Here is a 26957-nt window from a genome sequence, read left to right as displayed (position 1 = left end):
CTCCAGGTGGTATCTGACCACTTTGGCCTGTCTTCAGTAGGAATCCTGGTAGGTAGGGTTAACTAAAATATATCCTTATTCCTGATGGTTTTTCTTAGTAAGTTTATATCCACTAACACCTCCCACTACATCTTGGCTACAAGTTCCCACTTTTCCTTATGTTTGGGGTTGAGCCAATTTCTCTCTTCCACACTGTAAGATCCCATTGCAGTGCTCCCTATACCTGTTACAATACAACTTCTTGAGTTAAGTTTCCCTTACCATCTTTAACAAATACCCTAGTTTTTTTTTTTTTTTTTTCTTTAACAATGCTGTGAAATACTAATTGGTAACTTGAAATAATAGACATAAAACTACCTGCATGGACTTCAGAACAGAGCTGAGTGGGAAAACACACACACACACACACACACACACACACACATTTTAAAAAAGAATAAAGTCATTTCATGATTCCATTTACATAAATTAAAGATATATATATACAGACAATAAGAACACATACTGTATAAAACACATATGCTCAAAAATATAGCTATTAAACATATTAGAATGGCTGTCTAAGATAGTGGGGCAGACAGGAAATAGGATTAAGGAAATATATATATTTCTTAAAGGAGGAAGTGGTATGTTGATGATACTGTGGCATGAAGTGAAGAATAGTGTTCATTTATTTTTCTGCCCTTGATGAGGAAAAAATGAAAATATGTCTTTCTAGAATACTTAAAATAATTGCTTAGTATAATCACAATCATACATATTCAAATTATATTTTACATCTGGACTATCACAATTGTATATCTTTATATCCATTTTAGAATTGCAGGCTTTTAAAAATAGGATGACATTTAAGGAGATGAAAATGAAATGTCATTAACATACTTTCCAAAGTCCTTACTGTTATTTGAATAATCTAAAAATTGCAATTAGCATTTTATCTGAACTTATCATTATTTATTAATGCTAATAGTGTTAAAAAACAAGACAACTAGTCAAAAATGGAGTCACTTATGTTAAGCTCCATGTCACCAACCCGAGATTTAATTACAGTTTTGATTATTTCAGGAATAAAATCTTAAACCAGTCAACGAGGAATCTCCTGATCAGCACTAGGGAGGTAGTCTGTCTAGTAGACCCCTTCCATCCCCTAAAGAAAAGTAACCTTTCAATAATCAATCAACTTTTTTTGCCTAGTATAACTTCCTTGTTCCCACTCCCTTCTGCCTCTAAAAGTCTTTCTTTTTGTACAGCTCCAAAGAGCTCCTTTCTCTCTGCTAGATGGGAGGTTGCCTGATTCAAATTGATTTTTCCTCAAATAAACTCTTAAAATTTTAAATATGACTCAGTTAATCTTTTAAGACTTCTGGTATTAGAAGCAGGAACTGAAGGAAACCCTGATGGCCATCAGAAGCAATGAGCAGGGTAACTTAGGTGCTGAGCCCTGTGAGTTCACTGTGCTCTCACCGCCTCTGGAGGTGGTGGGTAAGTTCCTCTCAGATCCTAGCTCTGCAGTTCTTTGCGCTATAACTTTTCAGACTTTATCTGAACATTTGTTTTTCTATACTGGGTCCAGAAATCGAGCAGAGTCAGACTGGGTCTGACTTAGAAATCAAAATGAGTCCAGGGTCACACTGTGTCCAACTTAGAAATAGAACTGAGTCTGGAAACCAGCTGGAAGCAAACTGGGTCTGACGGAGAAGCCAGACTGGGTCTACTGTGAAGCCTGACGTTCAGAGCCTTATAGGAACTTTTTTTTCAGCTCTTCTCTCCTAAGCTAAAATGAAACTGTGTACCCAGAAGGAAAGAAAAACATTCTGAAACCTTTGTAGATTTACTGAAACATTCCAGAAGTCTTCAACTTGAAATCTAGAATATAGGAATTATTTGAATTCCATTTTGGTTGAAGATCTTTTCCCTGATCTAAAGAGGCAAACTCAGTATTATGGAGTTAGATGGGTGTGTCATCCTTTTGACATCATTCAGGATGAACCCAATTCTTTGAGGAATTCAAAACCATTGTACTTGTCTTACAAATCAAGTCTTTACAAAAACAAAAATGGAGCTCTAGGTATAATCCAAAGCTCATCTATCCTTTATACCAAACCGAAAACTTCCCCTATTTATCTCAAAAGGCTTACAGATATTGTAAAAGATCTGGACTTAGGGAACAAAAGCCCTTCTTGGCGGAACTTGCATTTTTTTTTTTCTCTATGCCTTTTGAAATATAAGCATTCTAGCTGATCTCTAGGAATCAAGGTAGTTCTAACCAGAGAAGGGGGAAAAAAGGAAAGGTTATTTTGAAAACTAGGTCTATGAAAAAATCTTTATTTTTTTCTTCTTATTATTTTTTTTATTATGTTATGCTAATCACCATACATTACATCATTAGTTTTTGATGTAGTGTTCCATGATTCTTTGTTTGCATATAACACCCAGTGCTCCATGCAGTACGTGCCCTCTTTAATAACCATCACCAGGCTAACCCATTCCCCCACCCCCCTCCCCTCTAGAACCCTCAGTTTGTTTCTCAGAGTCCATAGTCTCTCATGGTTCGTCTCCCCCTCCAATTTCCCCCCCCTTCATTCTTTCCTTCCTGCTATCTTCTTCTTTTTTTTTTTTTTTACCATATAATGTATTATTTGTGTTTTTCATAAATATTTAGTTTTAGACATCTGAGCAGGTAACCTTAGTTTATTCTGACTGCAAAAACCACAATTTGGATCCAACTGTTCTTTAATAAACTAGTCAGTTTTGTATTTTCATACCCATCTCATGGCTAAAATTTAAAATGAAAGCCATAAGAACACCACGTCTATCTGTAGGCTGATCTATGTCTATGCATGTATGTTATAGATGTGTGATATTTTTCTACCTTCAGATGATATTGCTGAAATTAATTTGCAAAGAGATCTATTTAATTGACTTAAAGACAAACATTATATAAATCAAGTCTACTCTCAGAAATATAGAAACTAATTCAAGTGATTTTCAAATTCATGTGATCTGGGATAATCTTCAGAAATAACTAATTTAAGTGTATTGGTTTAATTAAAACAGACATATCTTTAGAGATACCGATATTAAATGTAACAGACATACAACTTTTATTCTACCTAGGTTCACTAAAAATCAAATAAGCTCATGTTACCTCTGTTACATAATTTGTTAGCCAGAAAGAGAACTAAGATGGTGGTTAGCTGTTTAGTGTCATTATTTCATAAAGTAATTTTATAAAGGGAAAATAAACTCTATACCCATACGCCTAACATTTCTGCTGATCTACATTGTTCTTTTTCTCCCCATTGTTTCATATGTTGTCATTTTACTTATGCCTAAAGAAATTGTTTTAATATATTTTAATATTGTAATTATCTGGAGTGAAAAAAATATATTGTACTTGGATGTTGGTGTTTGTCTCATTTTGTTTGTTTTTTGCTTTATTATTGCAAGAATTTTTGCTGGGAATGGATTTCTAATTCAGCATAATTCCCCCTCCCTCTCCTAACCCATTTTTATCAGCTTGTTAAAAAAAATATTAAATATGTTACTCCATTGTGTTCTTGCTAGCATTGTTTTTGACAAGATTGTGACTTTATTTTAAAATGGATTTTTGTTTGTTTGTTGTTTGAATGTTTTATAATTTTCTCCTTTACATTGATTTTCACTGACTTAGGTTATAATGTCTCTTGCTGCAGATGTCTGTCTAATTATTTTGCTATTTTGGGGGATTTAATTACATATACCTTAGACTACTTGATATTGTCCTATGGGACACTGAGACACGGGTTTTATTTTTTCATTCATTTAATTTGGACATATTCTCTCTGTATTTTATTTCAGATCAGAATTTTCCAATAAGACTCTGCAATGATAAAGAATGTTTTGTAATATGCACTATCCAAAGCAGTATCTCAAAACCATGTGTGGCTATTGAGTATTTGAAGTGCCGCTTGCTGCGACTGAATCTATCATATTGGAAAGCTCATGTTAGGATGCTTTATCCAGCGTGTCTTCATATTTTCTTTTGTTTCCCAGTGTCCAATAAGCTCTTTATTCCATTTAGTAATCCTTAAAATATAACTTACTATGTTTTCCATTTCTAAAAGTTCCGTTTGATCCTTTAAAAAAATCTTATAATACTCTCCTAATTTTTCATGTATTTTTTCTTTAAATATTTTAACATATTTATGATAGCTTTTTAAAATCATTGTTGACTCAAACATGACTGTCTTTTCAAAATGTGTTTCTATTGACTAATATTTCCCTTAGGGTTACATTACCCTGATTTTAGTACATATCTAAAAATCTTACTAGATGATAGACATTGTCAGATTTTGAGTTTCTGATTATCTTGTCCTACTTTCAGAAGTTCTGAAGTATATTTAAGCAGACAATTAAGCTATTTGAAAATTAGCTTATACATTTATGACTTAGTTTTGAATTTTGGAAGGCAGATCAATGTTTATCTTTATGCCAGGTCCGGTTTAGCTCCTCTACACTAAGCTGACACTTCTGGAGGTCTTTCCTGAATTTCTAGAAGTATCTTCATTCTTGCACAATGGCACCTGAATATCTCTGACACTTATGGAATCTTTTAGAATTGTTTAGCCCACAGTTTCTCTGTATATCTTTGCTGGTCTCAAGGAGTTTCAATTTCAGGTTTAGTTGCTGCAGAAGCAAGGGATTACATATGCAGATTTGTGAAGTTTTGTCTTTATTATGCACTCCTCTTTCTACTACTTGCCCCCATAAATTCCAGCTACCTCAGTCAGCCTTTCCAATATTTAAACTGCCTCCAAAACTCAGTGTTCTGCTTGGGTGTCTCTGACTGCACGGCAGTCCACAAGTGCTTCCAGGTAGATAGCAGTGTGATCATTGGGGCACCTTGTTTGTTTCCTACTCTGCATGGAATCCCAGTCCTCTGTGGCCTGTTTGAAAACAACTGAACCTAGACTATTATATTCATCTCCAGTATGAAGGCATGATAAAATATTACCTGCTATACAGACAGAAGATTGAAGATAGTTCTAGCTGTAGTACTCAAATAGGATAAGAACAAATCATTATATATTGTAAGAATAATGGACAGAGATAATTATTGATCCTGATCAATGATATAGTCTATAGATAGTGCTATAGGGCAAGAATAGTGTCATAAAGAAAAAAGGGGAGAAAATACTGTCATTATTTCTAGATGACACAGTTACTTACTTAGAGAAGAAAGTGAATGAACAAACTTTACAAAGTATGGCACATAGGCTGGATATAAGCTCAACCTACAAAAATCAATTGAAATTTCCTTTTCATGTGCTAAACAGTTAGAAAATTTAGGAAAAAAATAATATGTCATAAAAATTTGCAATAAAGATTGGTTTCCAAAATTTTCTCAAGCAATAATGCAAAATAATTCTATAGTAAAATCTTTGTAATTTAGAAATGTGTATGGGGAAGTAACTGAATACATTGGGAAACATTTCATGATCTTTATTTATAAATTTCATAAAATTATTCTAATAGATAGATATAGACAAATTAATTCCATAAATAACTGTAGATGTTTTAAAAAGAAGAATAAAGGGTAATATTTATCTTACAGCCACATATATCCATGGCTGTATATACAGTTATATACACATGAACACACACACACACAAACACACACACAGAGCTTACACAGGCATACACGCATAACCCAAAGCCATAATAATTGAGCCCATGACGTTTTCATGTGAGGAATAAATAGAATAATAAAACAGAATATAAACTCAGAACTAGACTTGTCTACATTTGATAAAGTAGCATTACAGATCGATAGGAAAAGAATGAATTATTTAAGGTAACATTAAAAAAAAATTTCTTAAATGGAAAAAATGATCATGAATCCTGATCTACTATCAGATACAAATATGGACTCACTGGCTTTATGTTTTGAACATTGTTAAACTAAATTTCTGACTTTTCAACATATAATTTTCTAAAATGTAATATCTAACAATTTATAATAATCACAACTCAATTTATCTATAAATACCTTTCCTTTATGACTTCCAGGTGTTTTTGTTTTGTTTTTAATTTAGAAAGGGATCAGTGTGCACCTAAGTAAAAAAAAAACATGGACATTTGTGATAGGAGTATAGAGAATTTTCATGTCAGATGACTTGCACATTCCTTAAAACAATGCATAAGTCTCAAAATTATTTTTTTCCTATTTTCATCTGATGAAATGTTAAGCCATGATGCTGCATACACAAGCACAAAATGTGCTATTTATCAAGGTAAATTACAATATCAGTATAATTGTGAAACATCTTTGATAAATAACTTACTCATCCTGTTAAAGTCTTAATATCCAATGACATTACTTACAGTTAAACTAAGAACTTCATTTTAAATTAAGAAGAGAGAAAATAAAAATGTGGATTTATCTTTTATAGAGAATCAACAGTAATTATAGTTTTAATAAGTTTACCTTTCCTATTTCTCCTTCTCATGTTTATATGTATAATGCTTGTTCATATTTTCTTTCTTGAATAATTTTCCAAGGTAGGAAACTAAATGTGGAACAGTTATGAAACACACCTTTGACAGAAAATTAAGCACATAAGACATAAAATGTAGAAAAAAAATTGAAGTTAAGATGACAATAAAATTGCATTTAACCATTATTTTTTCTAGTAGAAAATGTATTTTAAGTCAAGTTCATAAATATAATATGTACTAAGTGGTCATTATGTCAAAATCAGTATCTTTAAATGACAAGGCAAATGAATAGGTCTTATAACATAGTTGGCCTGAATTATTCACATATCTTTATTTGTTAAAAATTTGTATTATACAGAAATTTTCCTATTTCCCTTGTCACTTGTATTTCAACATTTAATACTGTTTCTCTCTGGATTTTTTTTTTTTTAATTGCAATTATCTTTACAATAGTAAATAGTATTAAAGGTGATATAAATGATCATAGGAAACTACTAAATAATGCAAAAAGAGATATGCTATTACCCAATATCATTCTTTCAAAAAATACATTCAGCAATGAGCACATGCAAATCCGTATCACGGTCACTTATACCTGAGACTGACAGTGGCCTGTGGATCAAATCCAGCCCACAATCTGCTTTTGTAGATAAAGCGGTATTGGAACACAGCTACATTAACTTGTTTATAAATTCTCTACAAGTGCTTTCATAACTGTGACACAGAGTTGAAGAGCTGTTACCTTATAACTCGCAGAACCTGAAATACTTACTATTTGGCCCTTTAAGGGAAAAGCTTGCTACCTCCAACTTAAACTGTTAACTCTTTCTCCCTCCCTTCCTTCCAACCTTCCTTCCCTCCTCCCTTCCTTCCTTCCCTCCTTTCTGCCCTCCTTCCTTCCCTCCTTTTCTCTCTTTCTCCTCCCTTTCTTCTTCTTCTTGTTCTTTTTGTTTGTTTAGAGAAAAATTCCACTCATCTCACTTATTATCACTTTCCCAGAGAAAGACAAACTCTTTACAGAGTCCAGATAGGTTATCAGAAATATAAACTGAAATAGATCTTAATGCATATTCAAATCTTCGTACTTAATGTTAAATTTGCCATTGCTAAATAGCAAATATTTTTCATTTCTTAAAAGGAATATTCTTACTTAATAAACAAAATGGCATACTTTTGATAAATGACTTGCTCATGTACCTCAACCACAATATTTTTAGCATATTTAGCTGGAACAGTCTAAAATTTTTCAAATATATTTGCTATGTTAGAAGTGAGATTTTATTACCTTTCTGGGGGGGAAGATAAGCTTTTTCTTTTAAGTACTGAAAAGATTCTTTATGATGCAAAGAGAACTCAATAGAATAGTACAAAATAAAAAAAAAATACATATAGAAAGGACTTGAATTTTCAAAGTTTTGAGCAGTGAATTTAAACCAAGGGTTGGCAGTTTAGCAAGAAATAAGGAATATATTTTAGGTTAAAACTGATGCAAACAGACTGTTTCTGGATCATTGTTTTAACACACTGACCACAGAACAGTTTGTGTTTGTGGCAAAGACCCAGATACGAAATAGGCTGAAATAGAATTTGGCAGAATTAAGCAGCTTAGAAAGAAACATATTCCTGTTGGAAGAGTTGTGACTTTTGGAATAACTGACTTGGGACAATTTACAGAATTTTTAAAAAATCATCTTTTCCTTTTTCTTTTTGCCAGCATACAACCAACCACCTGTTCTTCCTATTACCCAGGGAAAAATTATAATAAGAGAGAACATCTGGGTGATTTAACTAAAATATAAGATTGCTCATTACACTACTGATTTTTTTTTTCTACAAAATGCTGACAGTAGGAACACAGAAAGATTGGCATAATGGCTTTTCTGCACAAATATGCAAGTTTGGTTAAGTTGGAGTTCAATGGGAGAAAATATTTATGTTTCAAATTTAGAATTTTTTTTTTGTAGAGTTATCTTTTCCTTTACTGGAGCTGTTTGCAATTAAGACCAGTGTGTGCACATTTAAGGAATCTCCAACAATTAGGTGTGTTATTTAAGAAACATTAATGTTTAATATATTAAAACTCATGCATCTAAGTGAATACATTCATCAAACAACTTTATGGATATCTGTTCCTTGCAATTGGTTCCAATCAGTAACACTTATTGTAAGACTTCTCTGGATTATTTGGGTCTTGATACTGAAATTGCTTTCAGAGTTTGATATATTGTTTAAATACATTTAAAAGGCTGTATTTTATTTACTGTGCATTTTGGAAAAGATCAATGGTTATTTAGAAGTTAAATCTAGTACCTAATATATAAAGATCAAGTTAGGTGATATCTCAAAGAGAAATCTCAGTGGAAAATACAATACTTTAGAAGTAACCTTTATGTACCAATTAAACTGCCTTTGAGTGATATTTGTGGTAGATACTATTGGAAAGACACACTGATTCTCTAACACTAACCTACTTAACTACACACAATGTCTCTGTTTTCTTATGTCCTGCTAACATTTAGTTGAGGCATGTCTATATCATCTATAAATTCAAAATAGAGTAGCAAGTGATAATTGCAAATGAATTAGAGAAATAATGATATTTGTTTAACACCAGTATATACTCATCTAAGCAATATCTAAGGTATATATGGATGTTGCTTAGATTTCACTTTACAATGTTAAAAAATATTTTCCCTTATTCATTATCATTAACACTTATAATAGAACAAACAAGGCCAAAGAGAAGAAGGTAAAGATTAAAATGAAGAAGGGAAGATGTCAAAGAGGAAATGAGGATACGAAGAGATGGCAGTAAAAAAGATAGAAGTGAAAACAACAACATTTTTAAAACTTTGCAAACTGTGTTTCATGCCAAATTCTTTTCTGGTGAAAAGTAAAGACACTGAGGTAAAAATACATACATACATACATAAATTAATATATTAGTTAATTAAGTGTGTAATAAAGAGACTAAATCCCTTTAAGGTGTGAAATTTTAAAGCTTATTTTGAAAGTACATATACTTAAAAAGACTCAATTTAGTGATGTAAGGTAGAATTCTCAACTCTATAAACCATATTACTATAGCTACATACATATATAATGTAATGTTTATATTATAAATTTTCATATTTTTTCATCTTTAGAATCAAACGAAAGAAATGATGACATATTTTATTTATAGGAATATAATTTTCTCTATATTGACAATGTTCAAAGTATAAGAGGGATTTCTACTTCCAGTAATGGCAAACTGGATTATTTTGGGTCATGGGACAGCTAGGATTTGCAGGACCAAACAATGAGAGAAAGGGAGTACCAAAGTGACAAGCTTATTGACATGGACCCACATTAACCCATGAACCACTTTCTTAAAGTTGTGGCTGAGATACTAAGAAGTTGAGGACAGTCTTCAACAGGTTCTTGGAACCAAAATATTAGAAACTGAGATTTAAGTGCTGCTGAGCCTTACCAAACACCCAGATTTTAAGTTGGATACAAAGGGTGAGAGTAAACCAGAAATAAACCCAATCTTCACAAAATTACAGACTAGATTCAAGTCATCTCACTCCCTGCTTGTTCAGTCAGGATGGCCTGTGTCAACTCTTAATACTCCACAAGGAGTATTAAGGCTTCACTGTCAGAATAAAGTTTCATTCAGAGGAGATACAAAGTTCCTCTACACTTTTTCTTTTGCTATGTCTGCTACTCAACCAATCACATCAAGAGATACAAAGACAACCTAACTAAAAACCAAATTAAAACAAAAACAAAACAACAACAAAGAAAAAGTACATGATATATTCAGATATTAGAGTTATATGGTAGAGAGTTAAAACAATTCATATATATTAAGTTTTAGTATATTGAGAAAGATTGGATCTATTAAAATAGAAAATAAAGAATGAAAATACATGAAAAAAATGGAAAATTTCAACCAATCTTTGGATACTACAAAAATATTCAATGGATATCCTGGAACAAAATGATAATGTCTAAAATAAAGAACTTAACGTATAGGTATAATAACACATTGAACATATAAGACCAAATTAGTGAACTGGAAGGCAAAATAATAGAAAAGTAAAAGTTTAAAAAAGAAAATGGTGCCTCACAGAATGAACTAAAAAATTTATTAGTGGTATAATTATATTAATACATCTATGGTAGACTTTAAAGCAAGAAGCATTCTAAAGACTATTAGTCATATTGATAAAATGTTTAATCTAACAAGAAAAAGAGACATAATGAGGCTAAACCTGTATGCATAGAATAAGAAAATTGATTGAACTAAACAGTTGAAGAGACAAATCTTAGACTAGAACAGCAAAACATAAATTCCTTAAATGTATAAAAATCTGAACAATACAAATAATAAAACTAATTTAATTAAAATAATTACTAGTTTTATTATCATCTTGCTTATCAACTTGCCTACCTCAAGCACAGTATTTCTCAACCTTTTGCACATTAAGATTACTTGTTAGGCGATTTTAAAATACTGATGACCTGAAACTACTCCCACATATTCTGATTCAAAGGGTTTGGGGCAGATCTTGGACATGAGATTTCTTTTTTAGCTTCTCAGATGATTCTAATGTGAAGTCAATGTTGAGAATTTTGCTCTAGTAGTTTACTTGCCAGATCTAATCATTACTACACAGTTGTCTTTTTCCTCTACTAGGTTGGGAGCTTTTGAGGATAGGACTGTATTTTTCATCTTTGTAGCCTACACATATACAAGAGTTTATATTGAAGCCTGACACAAAGTCAGTGCTAAGTTCTTTGGTGAAAAAGTTTCAAAAGATGGTTATTTCAATTCAATTTAACAGCCATTAATCAAGTTCTTACCATGTGCTAGACTTTATACAAGGTATTGGTGTACACAGGTAGATAACTCCTTTAGAAAAATCAGTATTCAGTCGGGTGCTCACAGATTAGCAATTGTTATACTGCTAACTGCTAACTGAGAGTAGCATTAGGTCACTACAACTTTACTCTTCCAGTCTCTCAATCTCAAATAGTTAGTCATTGTTTCCTTAAATAATATTCCATTATCTTAAGTAGAGTTAATTATACAGAACAGCCCTTTAACAAGAGCTAGAAATAAGTAACAAAAAAAGAAAAAAAAGATAAGTAGAAAAATCTCTTTTTGGAAATTATGCAATACATTTCTAAATAACCCCTTAGGAAGGAATAAAGTTTGAAATCAAAAGAGATTTTGTACTGAACAATAACAAATATATAATATATAAAAGCTTGATGATATAGTTAAGTGTGTTTTAGATAGAGAAAAATTATAAATGTAAAGGCATATGTTACAAGAAGGAAAGTTGAATAAAAAATAAGGTATGCATCATATCAATAAAAAAGAACAGCAAAATAATGAAATAAATAAGAAGGGATGAGATAATAAATATAAGCTAAGAAGTTAATGACATAGAGTTATTTAACAAAGCCAAAATTTAGATTTTGAACCCTCCCAAAAAAAGAAAAAGAAAGAAGATAAATACTGGACAATACTGCCAGTGTTAAAAATGACAAATAGATCTCCTTAAAGAATTTTTACAGGGAAAAAAACAAACAAACCGGATTAACAATTAGAATTAATAAATAATCAAAGTTGCTGGACTCAAATACAAAATTTAAAAAGTAGTTTTTTTTATATTCCATCAATAATTGAATCGAAAGTATTAAAATGACAAAATATGCTATTTATATAACATCAATAAAACAAAATATCTCACTAAAATCTTCAATATATCTATGTTCAAAAATATGAAATATTGAGAAAAAAACTATGTTAAGTGGATGGATATAGTCTCATGACAGATTTAAATTCTCAATTTTATGAGATTTATTTTTCCCAATTTGATATAGATTAAATGAAATATAGTTCATAATATAAAAAAAAGGAAAATAAAAATGTGAGAGATTATTGTCGACAGACTTACTCTACAAAATAAGGGAAAGAAGTCTTCGTTCACAAGGAATAGAATTCAAAGATAGAAAGTTTTCTCTATACAAAGAAATGTAGAACACTGAAAATGATGTAAAGAATATATTTTCATTAGCTTAATTGCTCTGAAAGGTAATGAACTAATGCAAAATTAATTATAAAGTATTTTATAATTATAGTATATACAAAAGATTTTTATCCCGATTGCTTTAAAATTTAGTAAGAGGTACAAATTTTTAATAGAGCAGATGAAATAGAATCATAAAAATATACTCAGTTAAGCTAAGAGAAATCAGAATAAGTGGAAATACATCATATGTTGGAAGAATTTATTCCAATCATATCAATTATCACGTTAAATTTGAATTACATAAGCAAACCAAATAAAAGAGGTTGTCAGATTGGATTAGAAAAAAAAAATCCAACTACATTCCAGCTACTGGAAACCTATTTAAATATAAAGAAATAGACAATGAAAAACTAAAAAGATAGGAAAGAGTTATACCATTCAAACATTAACCAAAATAAAGTGAGAGTACTATATGTATGCCCTTAACAACAGTGTTCCAATATGGATGGTGGAAAAACTGACAGAATTTAAAGAAAAATAAAAAAAATCCAGAATTATCTCAGACTTCAAAATTCCTCTGTTAGTAATGGATGGAGTAAGTAAGCAGACAACCAGTATGGATGTAGAAGACCTGAACAATACTATCAACCAATTTTACCTAATGGACACACAACTGATCAACAGCAAAATATACATTTACCCCAAATGCACATGTACCATTCACTAACACATTTAAAAGAAACCACACAAAACTCAGACCACAAATAATTTAAACTGTGAATCAATAATAGAATGCTGCCTATACAATTTCTAAGCATTCAGAAATAAAATAACTCACTTCTAATTAATTTGTGGATAATAAAGAAAATGTAAAGGGAAGATAAATGATAATTTGAACTAAATGAAAATAAAAATATTATCATACTGAAATTTATAGGATAAATCAAGGCTGTGATTAAAGGAAAATGTAAGTACAAAATACTTATTTAAAAAAAAGGAAGAACTCAAATCAATTATATAAACTTTTAACTTAAGAATCTAGAAAAGAATGGGGTGCTTAGTCGGCTAGGCATCGGATTCTTGGTTTCTGCACAGGTCATGAAATTGAACCCGGTGTAGGGCTCTGTGCTCAGTGGGGAGTCTGCTTGTGGATTCTCTCTCTTCCTCTGCCTCTGCCCCTCTCCTCGCTCATGCTCTCTCTCTCTAAAAAATAAATAAATAAGTCTTAAAAAAATCTAGAAAAGAAAATCAAATTAAGCCTAAAACTAGCAGAAGAAAGAAAATAAGATTCACAGCAAAATCAATATAATTATAGAATAGTTGCAGAATAAAATGTCAATATACAATAATTAATTCCTTCTCCATGGAATTAACAGCAATAACAATTGAAATTTAAAGTAAAAAAATAGCATTTATATTAGCATCAAAAAGTGAAATACTTGGATATAATTTTAACAAAAATATATGCAAGATATGTGTGATGAAACCTCAAAATACTGATGAAAGAAACCAGAGAACACCAAAATAAATAAAAAGAAATATCATGCTTATGGATTGGAAGACTCAATGTAGTTAAAACAATTTTGAAAACAAAAAAAAATACAAATGTGTAGGACTCATCCTAACTATATCACAACTTACAAATAAAACTATGATATTCAAGAGAATATGGTATTGTTGAAATGATAGACACGCAGATCAATGGAAGAGAGTAGAGATTTCATAAATAGACCCACACAAATACATTCATGTGATTTTTGACAAAGGTGAAAATTTTTTCAAGAAAATGTCACTGGAACATTTGGACTTTAATATAGACAAAATAAAAGAAACTTACACATGCTTCACACCTTATATAAAATTTTCTTTAAATAAATCATTACCTAGATATAAATATCAAATTTTAAACTATAACACTTCTAGAAGAAAAGTTAGGTGAAAATCTGATTGACCTTGAATTTGGCAGAGTTTATGACATCAAATGCATGGTACTTAAAAATATATGTGACAATTTAACTTTATCAAAGTTAAAAACTTTACTGTGTGAAAGACATTGTTAGAAGAATGCTAAAAAATGACCAAATAAATAGGGCACAGACTAGGAGTAAATATTTCTAATATTCCAACATATCTGATAAAGAACTAATATCTATAATACACAGAGAAAAAGTAATTAAAACATACTAATAAGAAAGCAAGCAATCTATTAAAAATAAGCAGCAGATTTGAACAAATTAATGATGAAGATATATGAATGGCAAATAAGCGTATGAAATGGTAATAGCAAGATTTAGAGGGGCATTGAGAAAATAAGAATATGATATAAAAGGCAAAAATGTAAGTCCCCTTTTCTGGAAATCTCAAGAACAATTTGTAGGCTTTTGGACATTCCCCCCAAGTTATGTTGTGGACATCTTCCAACCTTCCTAATATTTTTAAAATGGACTTCAGCCAATTTATTTAAGGCAAAGAGTAAACTCAGAAGAGTAACTGCTCTGATTTTGACAAAGAAAAATAGCTCTGGGGATTAATGATTATCTTACATGAGCTTCCCAATTTGTCTGAACTTTTACTTTTTTTTAAAGATTTTATTTATTAGAGAGAGAGAGAACAGAGGGAGAGAGGGAGGGAGAAGTGGACTCCCTGCTGAGCAGAGAGCCGGATGTGGGACTCGATTTCAGGACCCTGAGATCATGATCTGAGCTGAAGGCAGACACTTCCCCGACTGAGCCACCCAGGCGACCCTGAACTTTTAATTTTAAGAAGTTCCAAAATAAAACTTTGAATTCCACACTTTAACACTAAAATGTCTTATTTCTCAAAGCCAATACTGGTATGTTTTAAATGAAATACCTTATTTTCTCTTATGAGTAAGTATAACTGAATAATTGTATTTTTTTTGAACATTACAAACTTTCTGTTTTGTTTTCCACACACACAAAAAAATAAGGGTGGTAGGTGGCAGCACTTTCATTAACAAAATAAAAGGACCACCAATCCACATTTCTAAACTCAGCATAAACATTCTTCAAATATAAAACAGAAGACATATCAAAAATAAAATCTGATAGAATTCGTCACCAGTAGTTCTTCAGATGGGGGAAAATAATCTAGATGGAATCAGAGCAATGTCAGAAAGAGTAAAAATGAGTAAAAAGAATAAAGATGTAATTACAAATTCACAGGTACTTTAACCAATAATAATAATGTCTTGTTGGTTTCAAAATATATATACAATCAAAATAAATTTTAAAAAAGTAACTAAATGGATTTAAGATTTTCTCAATTCCCTGTATTATCTAGAAATTGGTAAAATATAAATTTAATTTAAATATTAATAAATCAAGAACACACGCGATAGTCTGTAGGTTAGCTAACAAATGAACAGGAAAAGAATATGTAACTTAAAATATCTCACTTCCTCCACTCTACTGTTTCTTTCTCTTAGATATCTGTTGTAATTTCAGAATCTATTTACCATGTATCTTTTTATTTTTCTACAGTATGTCTTAGATTACTTTGCCCTATGTTCTGTGACTTCATATTTTACCTGTTCTGTTTCAGTCACAAGCTTATTCCTAAACTTTGCCTATTTTGTTCTGTAGTTCATCTAATTATTTTCTTATTTTAATTATCTAATTTAATGGATATTGACAAAGATATATTCCTGTCTAACTGACAACACAAAAAAGATATAGAACATTTCCATCAACTTAAAAATTTCTGTTGTACTACTTCTTAATTTCTCTACTTCTTATTTCTCTTAATCTTTGTTTCTGTCTCTATATATTTTCATTACTAGAGTTTTGCATAAGCAGAATCACATAATATATATTCCTTCATAAATATTTCTTTCTCTCAGAATAATGTGTCTGAGCCTCTTCCATGTTGGACACAACAATATTTTTTTTCCTTTTGATGATGAAGTAATATTCATTATAGAGATGCAACAAAATTTGTTTATCTAGACATTTATCATGTTTTGTTTTGAACTATCACTAATAAAATTACTATAAACATTTGTGTCCAAGCATGTGTGCAGACCTATTTTCTTTCTTCTTGGGGAACTACCTAGTAAAATAACCAAAAGGTCATATAACAAAAATGTTGAACTTTTTGAAGAATCGCCAGACTGTTGAGAGTTAAAGTGTCAGTCCTGAGTATTCACTACCACACCTCTTTGCTGCCATGATATTTCCTCCTATTGATATCCACCACCTTTGGAAATCTATCAAAATGTGATTTCCAGAATGTGTCTCAAACATACTGGGATGTGATATCGTGCTTCAAACCAGTCCTACTTCTTGTCTGTCTTTTAGATATTTTTTAGAATTTCTGGTAAAAGAAGATACCTAGTTATTTTATGCCATTGTGCTTTTGTGAACTTCTATTTTATAATTCATGCCATTTCAAAGATTTGGCACAGAAGCCTACAATTACATGTTCAGTCTTCATCAAATGCATTAGTTAATTTTAGTGGCAAAAAAAAAAAAAAGACTATGGAATAAGTAACCACATAATTTATTGTGGAAACCGAGACATTGCAATGGTGAAACTGTTATTAAATATGATTACATTAAAATTTTAAAATATTTATTTGAAAAAAATATTTATTTGATGACTAACACATTTACTTTATTATATTGGTGAATTTAAATTATTTTAACATTAAGATGTATTCCAAGAAATAAAAGTAATTTATATTTGTATATTAAAGAAATGTTTATAAATAATATTTATATTTATCAGGTAAACCATAAAGTATACCATGGGCAGAAGAATTATTCATGGTACATTCTAATAAACTATAATAAATTTTACCATACAATTTTTGAAAACTATATTACTGCTATTTTTCTGTAGAATATATTTGTCTAGGATGATTATATTTTTATTCTTCAATGAAATTACGTAATATTTTTAAATTTACCTTTTTTGGATAAAATGTATCAAATTATTGACATCTTCAATTGGTTCTACTTTTTGAACCAGAATATTTCTCTGCATGAAAATACTATTACTATATATGATAAGGTACTTAGTAAGCATAGAACAAATTATTATAAATAGAGAATATTTTTAAATCTAATTTTTGATAAGTATAAATCAACGATAAAACACTATTTAATATAAAAAAATCTGACATGAATTCTAAACAGGATGAAATGCTAAAACAACATGATGGTCTGTAGTAATTTATGTTTTACATTTTTAATTTAAGCTTTATATCACTGAGAATCTACTAGTGTTACTCTCATACAAGAGCTTCATAAAGTGTTCTTCATAATTTCAGCTATCCAATTTTCCTCCTCTTTATTTATCATATAGCTATAACATATTCCTTACATCTTGTGATTTAGTGTCACATCAAGCTATATATGTTCAAACTACAAAGCTGTTGAAAAATTTATAAACATTAACATTCAAATGCCAACTTATGGTTGCTCCCTCCCATAAAATATTATCTACATAATGCCAAGCACTCAATGTGTGTTACTTTATTCTTGTGAATGAGTTTACATTTTTCAAGTCTACAAATTGTTCCTTCACTATATTTAAGGCATATGTAAAAATGTTCACATTGGATGGAATCAGTGTTTTGGTAGCAATTCTCATTTCACCCAAAGTTCATTTTTCACTCTTGGATGAGATTGGAGTACACCCAAGCATAACATAAGGAAAGATTCATGCACATATGCATAAAGACTCCATGGCAGAACCTTCACCCATTTAAATTAGCATACGGAATCATTTTACACACAATAAATCCAACACAACAACATCATCACACAAAATGAATAGCATTTAATGATTTCACAAAATCTGTTCCACCATAAATTTTAGTGTGAATTCTTGGCAGAATATCATATTTCTTGCAGTATTAAACTATTCAGTCTTACTTCAGAACTTGTATTTTGTACTAAGATTTATAGAAAATCCCATAACTGATAATCTTGATTCACATTATTTTATGGATAAGACACTTTAAAATATTTATATCCACACTTTGCATCTAAATATTTTGTAACTACATAAGATTCACTGACATCTCAGCATCAATAGAGTTTTTAACCCCTTTATTGAAGGATGATTGACATACAAAAAGTTGTATATATTTAATGTATACAACTTGATGAGTTTGGATATAAGTGTGCACCTATGAAACCATCACAACAATCAATGACATAAATATATACATTACCTCCAAAAGTTTTCTCCCATCCTCTTTAGTTATTATGTGTGTGTGTATGTGTTATGTGTGTGATAAGAACACTTAACATAAGGTCTACTCTCTCAGCAGATTTTAAAGTATACAATAAAAGATCTGTAAAAGTTATTCATTTTGCATAACTGAAACTTTGTACCTTTTGACCAATGTCTCTACATTTTCTCCTTCCTCCATGCCCTGGCATCCACCATTCTGTTTTCTGCTTCTATTAGTTTGACTAGTTTAGATATATCATATATATACAGTAGTGTAGTGTTTGTGCTTCTGTGTCTGGCTTATTTCACTTAGCATAATGTCCTTCAAGTTTATCTGTGTTGTCACAAATGGCAAGATTTCCTTTTTTATATGGATGAATAAAATCTCATTGTATTTTTATACCACATTTTCTTTATTCACCCATTCATCGATGTATATTAGGTCGATTCCATGTCTTAGCTATAGTGATTAGTGCTGCAATGAACATGGGAGTACAGGTATCTCTTTGAGATATTGATTTCATTTCCTTTGTTTATATACCGAGAAGTGGGATTGTAGGACGATATGGCAGTTCTATTTTTAATTTTTTTGGAAATCCTCCATACAGTTGTCCATTGTGACTATATCAATTTACATTCCCACCAACAGTCTACAAAGGTTTCTTTTCTCCACACCCTCATCAATATGTTTTTATCTTTGTTTTTTGTTTGTTTTTTATAATAACCATCCTAACAAGTATGAGGTGATATTTCATGTGGCTTTGATTTGCATTTCCGTGATGATTAGTGATGTTGAACACCTCTTCATATACCTATTTGCCATTTATGTCTTCTTAGGAAAAAATAACTTTTCAGTTACTTTGCTCATTTTTTAATTGGGTTATCTGTGTTTTAGCTATTGGGCTGTAGAACTAGGGGTGCAGTCTAGCTGTTGAGATTCATGTTTTGGTTGTTAAGAGCCCCTGCCTTTCTTTGTTCTTAGTTACACCTCGGCAGTTTATTCCTACTGATTCGCCCACTCTATGGTGTGAGGTACTTTAGAGACAAACCTCTTGGGCAGAGCCCTGAAATGCTGGGAGTTCAGATGCTCACATTGCTCTCTTTACTCCACAAGAGAACTTGTGGATGAGGGGATCTCACTTGGCATTATACTGTGCTGGCTTGGGGGAGAGATGACTTAGGAAGATTAAAATGGTTCTTCTTATCCTTTGATGCATCTTTTTTCCTTTCTCTGCTCAACTGAGGTACTGTAACCTCTCATCTGGATTCTGAAGCTCTCATAAAGTTCTACTCATGTGTGGATGACTGTTAAATTGTTTTTGTTTGAGATGAGGACTGGGACCTCCCTATTCCACCACTTTCCCCATGTCACTCCCAACAGAATTTTATTCTATTTATTTGTTTAAAAGATTTTATTTATTTATTTGACAGAGAGAAACACGGCAAGGGAGGGAACATAAACAGGGGGAGAGGGAGAGGGAGAAGCAGGCTCCCCACTGAGCAGGGAGCCCAATGCGGGGCTCGATCCCAGGACTCCAGGATCATGACCTGAGCCGAAGGCAGACATATAATAACTGAGCCACCCAGGCACCCCACTCTCAACAGAATTTTAAATAAATGTATCTTTACCCTTTGATTATTTATAATCATAAACATTGACTATAGGGATATTTGAAATTTTTCATTGGTTATAAGGTATTCACAGGGATTGAACAGTTTTCTATGATTTTTTTTACAAATTTTATCATTTATCATGTATTTTTAGGGCATCCTTCTGTCCCTCTGAAAGAACACACACACACACACACACACACACACAGAGAAATGATGACTTCAGGTTAAGGAGCTTACTATAATTATTTAGCAGTGCATCACATAACCTACATTTGGGGAAAAAAAGTCATTTCAGGCTCAAGCTATCTTCTCACTGAGGCTAAAGTCATCAAAATTGTTCAAAAGATCCATGGAAATATGTGTACCCATTTCTTGTCATTTGTAATACCCCCACATAAAAAAATAACAAGTACACAAGCTGATCAAAATTAAATTATAAATTTAATATAGTAAATAATATAGCACATACTATTCATATCACTAAACCAGTTCATGCCTGAGTACTGAAAGACAGATGGCACCTTGGGAAAGATTTTTGTTGTTTTTGTTATTGAATCAAAGAGTCAACATCCCTGAGATCTCTGATGGGACTTTCTTCAAAAAGTCTTAAAACTCAGGAGGCAACATTACACTGTTACAAAACACGTGTATAGTCTGATTTTCCATAATTTCCTGTTTTTAGTGTTAAGCACTTTCAAAGGATGCTGAAAGGTTAAGTGAAACAAAGATTTACAAGGTCTACTTGGTTTTGTCATGTAGCAATATTTGGTGAGCATAGCAGGAGTTGTTTTGTTGAAATAATAAGTGACTACTCCATTGGAGGATGAATAAAATGAGTAAATGGCAAAATAATTACAAGTATATTTAGGGATATCTGAGGTAAGTACCTGACACATGATTCAAACTAATTAAAAAAAGGGTTATCTATGGGGGTACTTGGGTGGCTCAGTCGGTTAAGCATCTGGCTTCATCTCAGGTCATGATCTCAGAGTCCTGGGATTGAGCCCTGGAGAGCCTGCTTCTCCTTCTACTGCTCCCCCTGCTAGTGTGTTCCCTCTCCCTTTCTCTCTCTCTCTCTGTAAAATAAATAAATAAAAAATCTTTTTTTTTTTTTAAAAAGGGTTATTGGGGCACCTGGTGGCTCAGATGATTAAGCATATGCTTTCAGCTCAGGTCATGTAACAGAGGGAAAGAAGAAATAGAGTGAATCTAGTAAAAGTAATTTTGCATATTTGTGAACAGGGGTTTGGAAGTAGAAGATTAGATCATCTCCTGAGTGGAGTAGAGGAAACCAAGGGGGTGAGGGCTTTGTGATTTATAGAACGTCATAAATGCTTGGCATATTTGAGGATTGTGGTAGAGTTAATTGCACACAGACAATAATATATTTCCCAGGGTCTGTTGAAGTTTCAATTAACACAGAATTATTATTTTAGAGTTACTTTCCTCTTGCACTTTGTATAATTTTTTCCAGGAGAACTCCAATGCTCAAGTCCAAGTGGAGGAAAACAAAGAGGCTCTTCTGGAGAATAAGGGTTTGCACACGCATGCAACAGAAGACAGGGCGATAAGATAGCTTAGTGAATATATGAGAAGGAGATGGCAATCCTGGCTACAAAATATAAGCTGGGTGAGCAGGCTTGTGAGCAAAATGTTAGGGCTACTTGATAGATAGTCCTAATTCAATGAATTGGAGTCTAGATTTTACAAATTATAAAAACATTTGAAATTATTGGAGAAGAAAGCCTGAAAGACTTTAGCCATAAACTCTCAGGAACACACTTTCCCCTCCATTGTGCTATTTTTTCATACAAATCATATCTTTATACAATATAATCCCTTCCATACAACTAATAATTATTGCTTTATTCAATCATTTTATTAAAGTAAAATAAGAAGAGAGTTACAAACAAAAATATATTTATACTTTTATACTTACCTATATGGTTACCCTTATAGTGTTCTTTGTTTCTTCAATGGCTTTATGGCTGAAGAGTATAGGGGGAAAAATTGAAGATGTGGCAGTCATTTTATAGAGAGCTTGGGGTGATGAGTGATTTGTCACCTAAATGGTGAAATCACATGGTATTTGATTAAAGACAGTGAATAAATTGTTTAAACCCTAGATGAAAAGAGTAAATGGTCTGGAGGTTTGCAGATAATAAAGACCATGAACAGTAAATAGTTGAATGATAGAGTCTCCTTAACACAGTATTTTGTATATTAATCAATTAATTTTTAACAAAGAAAACTAACAGTTTGGAAGTACTAGTGTGAAGCAAGGTGTAACCTGAGCCAATCTCAATTCAGAGGTGTAGGTCATATGGGATTACAAAGCATCTTCATTTGTGATTATACAAAGTTAAATTTGTATATGTTAAATCAAAATTATACAAAGTGATTGTTGTGCCCATGTGTGTCTTCCCTTGCCATGTAACCAAATATGATGATGATTGCAGGTCCTGCAAATACTACATCTGAAAGAACTAGAGGAAAGGTTATTCCTGAGATTGCATACGTTACCTAAAGAGCCTAAGGAAGAGGTGATACTAATTGGTGTCAAGCTTAATATAATTGCCCTAGGATAATGGTGAGTTTTCTTGTTGAAAACTCTTATTTGTACAATATGTTATGTTGTAAACATATTAAACAAATAGCCATGAGATCTAGGTGGGAATATTCTGCATCTTCCATTCCATCATATCCTTTCACTGTGCTGCTTTCCAGTTGTTCTTTTCCTTTTATTGGAAGTTTTGAGACAGCAAATTGTTGTACATTAATTTCCTGACTTAGAGAACTAGAATGACATACCTGAACCTATATTTCTCATTTTATTCATTTATTCACCTAACATTTATTAACCATATACTATATGAAAGGTGCTGTTTTAAGCAATGAGGATTCAGTAAGAAGTCATACAAAGTTCCAACCTTCTGAAGTCAATAGTCTCATGAAACAGACAATAAAATGTTAGCAAATAAATATATATTATACCAGATTATATGTTTAATGAAGAAAATAAGCAATAAAAGATATAGACACTGTTAGGAACTGCTGAGCTCTTTTATATAGTCATAGAAGACTGATTTGACAGGATGGTACTTTAGCAAAGACATGGATGAAGTGAGCAAGAAAACTATATATAGGTATAGGTATAAAGACATTTAGATGGATGTGAGCTTGGTGTGTCTGTGGAACAGATTGAGGGCCACCATGGCTAGAGTGGAGTGATGAAGTCTGAGAACTAAACAAGGAGCTTATAGAACCTATATGTTATAAGAAGGAGTTTGGATCATGATATAATTATGTTTAAAAAACACCTCTCTGGCTGCTTTTGGGAAAATGAATTGTAGGGGTCAAGAGTGTAAGCAAGGTCAGTTAGCAGGCTGAAGAGTCTGACTCCAGGTGAAAATCCTATGTGTGATCTTTTAGGCTTGACCATAGGCAGTTACAAAGCTCTGCCTGCCAGGCTTCATTGATAGAAGCTGCCTCCCCCTCAGCAAACTTGGTGCATAAGTAGTACATTGTAGTTTTCTGGAGGGATCTTCAGTGAAGGACTCTGATTCCCCCGCTTCTAACTGGGTCAGCCATGCTCATGGGTATATCTGCATTCTTAGCCCATGCACTTCCGTTCAGAGGCCTCTTTATCATAGGCCTTCCCAAAGCAATTCCCAGGTGCTTCTGCCAAAAACTTCTTATCAGAACCTTAGCTGAGGTACTTTTAATTTTTTCATTTAACTTAGTACTTTTTTACTTATAGCCTTTCTCCCCATCCTTTCACTCCATATTCTACAAAATTACCTTAAAAATATAGGGAAATTATGACATTCTCAGATAAGCAAGTTGAGAATAAAGCAGATCTACTTACATGGGATACTAAAGAGTCTTGCAGGCTAAAATAAAAGGATACCAGAGAGTAACTCAAATCCGCACTGAAGAAATAAAAAAACACCGTAAGTGTAACAATATAGGTAAATATAAAAGTATAAATATATTTTTGTTTGTAACTCTTTTATTTTACTTAAATAAAAAGACTGAATAAAGTAATAATTATTAGTTGTATGGAAAGGGTTATATTGTATAAAGATATGATTTGTATGACAAAAATAGCACAATGAAGGGGAAAGTAATGGGCCTATATTGGGGAAAATTGCAGTAACTATTGAATTTATGTGGTATTAATATGATCTAGTATTTTTCAAGCTAAAATGTTACCCTTAATACCAACCAAGTTCAACCACTAAGAACACCGGTCCAAGAATAGAGCAAAAGAATCAGTAATAAATAAAATGGTACAATAGATAATATCTGTTTAACACAAAAGAAGTTGGTAATATAGGAATAGACATAAGTCATATAGAAAACAAATAGTAAAATAGAAGTAGTAAATCCTATCTTTTCAGTAAATACATTAATAGATTAAATAAATTAAACAATATATTCAAAAGCCAGATATTAGCAGAATGGTTGAAATGAAAAAAAGATCTGACTATATGCTGTCTTCAAGAGATACATTTTAGATCCGAAGTTACAAACTGGTTGAAAATAAAAGATGAAAAGAGAGATAGCATGCACTCAGTTAATAGCAGTTTGACTAGCTAGACCAAAATCAGAATAAATACCTTCTAAGATGAAAGTTGTTACTAGAGACAAAAATTACATCTTATAAAAATAAAAGATTTAATCCATCAGAAAACACAACAATTGTAAAGTGTGTACCTAATAAGAGAAATCCAAAACACATAACTTAAAAACTGACAAAGTTGAAGGAAGAAATAGACAACTATAGAATATTATTGCCGACTATTAATAGACTATTATTGTTGATTAACCATAATAGGGACTTCAATCCCTGATGTTCTAAATAGAGCAACTAAGCAGAAGATCAACAAGGAAATAGAAGGCTTGAAAAACACTATAAACTAACTAAACCTAAGAGACATATATAGAATTCTCTACCAAACAACAACAGAAATCAAATTCTGAGTATACATGAAATATTTAAGATAGATCATATTCTAAGCCATACATCTCAAGAAATTAAAAAGAATTGAAACCATACAAATTATATTCTCCAAAACCTCCAAACTCAAAAATATTGGAAATTAAGCAGCACACTCTTAAATTATCAATGGGTCAAAAAATTACAAGGAAAAATTAGAAAATACTTTTATTTATTTTTTCTAACAGTGGTAAACAGTTTTTATTCAGGCAATGAAACATGAAAAAATATATTAGTAATCATTATAATAATTTCATTTGTGTGAGTATAACTTTTACAAATATTTACCTGACATATAAAAGGGAAAGTATTGTGCATATAAAATTTATGTAGATGATTATTCCACACAACACAATCCTAGAAAATACTTTTAAATGAGTGAAACAAAAACACAACATACCAAAACTTATGGGATGCAGTGAAACAAAACAGTGCTTAGAAGGAAAATTTTTACTGTAAATGCCAAATAAAAAGAAGATCTCAAATTAATAACCCAAACTTTCATCTTAACACACTATAAAAAGAATGGAAGTCTAAAACTAAAGAATGCAAGAGGAGTAAATAATGAATACTGCAGAAGAAATTCATAAAATACAAAAAAGAAAAACAGAAAAAAAGTCAATAAAACCAGAAGTTGGTTCTTTGAAAAGATAAACAAGTTGTCAAAGCCTTACACTTGCAAATAAAAAGAGGACTCCTATTTCTAAAATCAGGAATAAGAGGAGTTATTATGACTGACCATGAAGAAGTAAAAATAATTATAATGGAATACTATGAACAACTCTATGCCAAAAATTAGATAACAGAAGAAATGAAAATTCTCATGAAAACACAAATGACAGAAAGTGACTCAAGAAGAAATATCTTATTAGAATCATAACAAATAAAGAAACTGAGTAATTTTAAAACTTCCCACAAAGTAAAACCCAGGCCCAATGTCTTCACCACAGAATTCTACCAAATATTTAAAGAATAATTAACCAATCTTTCACAAACTCTTTCAAAAAAATAGAAGAGAAAATAACACTTCTCCACTCATTCTAGGAGAGGAGTATAACCTTGATGCCAAACCAGAAGAAAACATCAGAGGGAAAAACAAACAGGCAAACATATCACTTATGAATGTAAAAGCAAATATTCTTAATAAAATACAATAAACTGAATCAAGTAACACATAGCAAGAATTATACACATGACCAGAAATGCAAAGTTGCTTAAACATTGTAAAATCAATTAATGTAATATACCAAATAAAAAAAATAAAGAACAAAAAACATGTGAACATCGCAATAGACATAGATAAAGCATTTGATAAAATCCAACATGATGGGGCACCTGGGTGGCTCAGTCGGTTAAGCGGCTGCCTTCGGCTCAGGTCATGATCCCGGGGTCCTGGGATCAAGCCCCGCGTGGGGCTCCCTGCTCGGTGGAGAGTCTGCTTCTCCCTCTCCCTCTGCCTGCCTCTCTGCCTACTTGTGCTCTGTCTCTCTCTCTCTGTCAAATAAAAAAAAAAAAAAAAAAAAAAAAAAAAGATTAAAAAAAGAAATCCAACATGATTTCATTATAAAAATACTCAATATTAGGAATAAAACGGAATTTTCTTCAACCTACTAAAGAGCATATACCAA

The sequence above is a fragment of the Phoca vitulina genome, unplaced genomic scaffold (genome assembly GCF_004348235.1).
Source record: "Phoca vitulina isolate PV1807 unplaced genomic scaffold, GSC_HSeal_1.0 scaffold3, whole genome shotgun sequence".
NCBI classification, from domain to species: domain Eukaryota; kingdom Metazoa; phylum Chordata; class Mammalia; order Carnivora; family Phocidae; genus Phoca; species Phoca vitulina.
Note: the sequence above shows the minus strand (reverse complement) of the source record.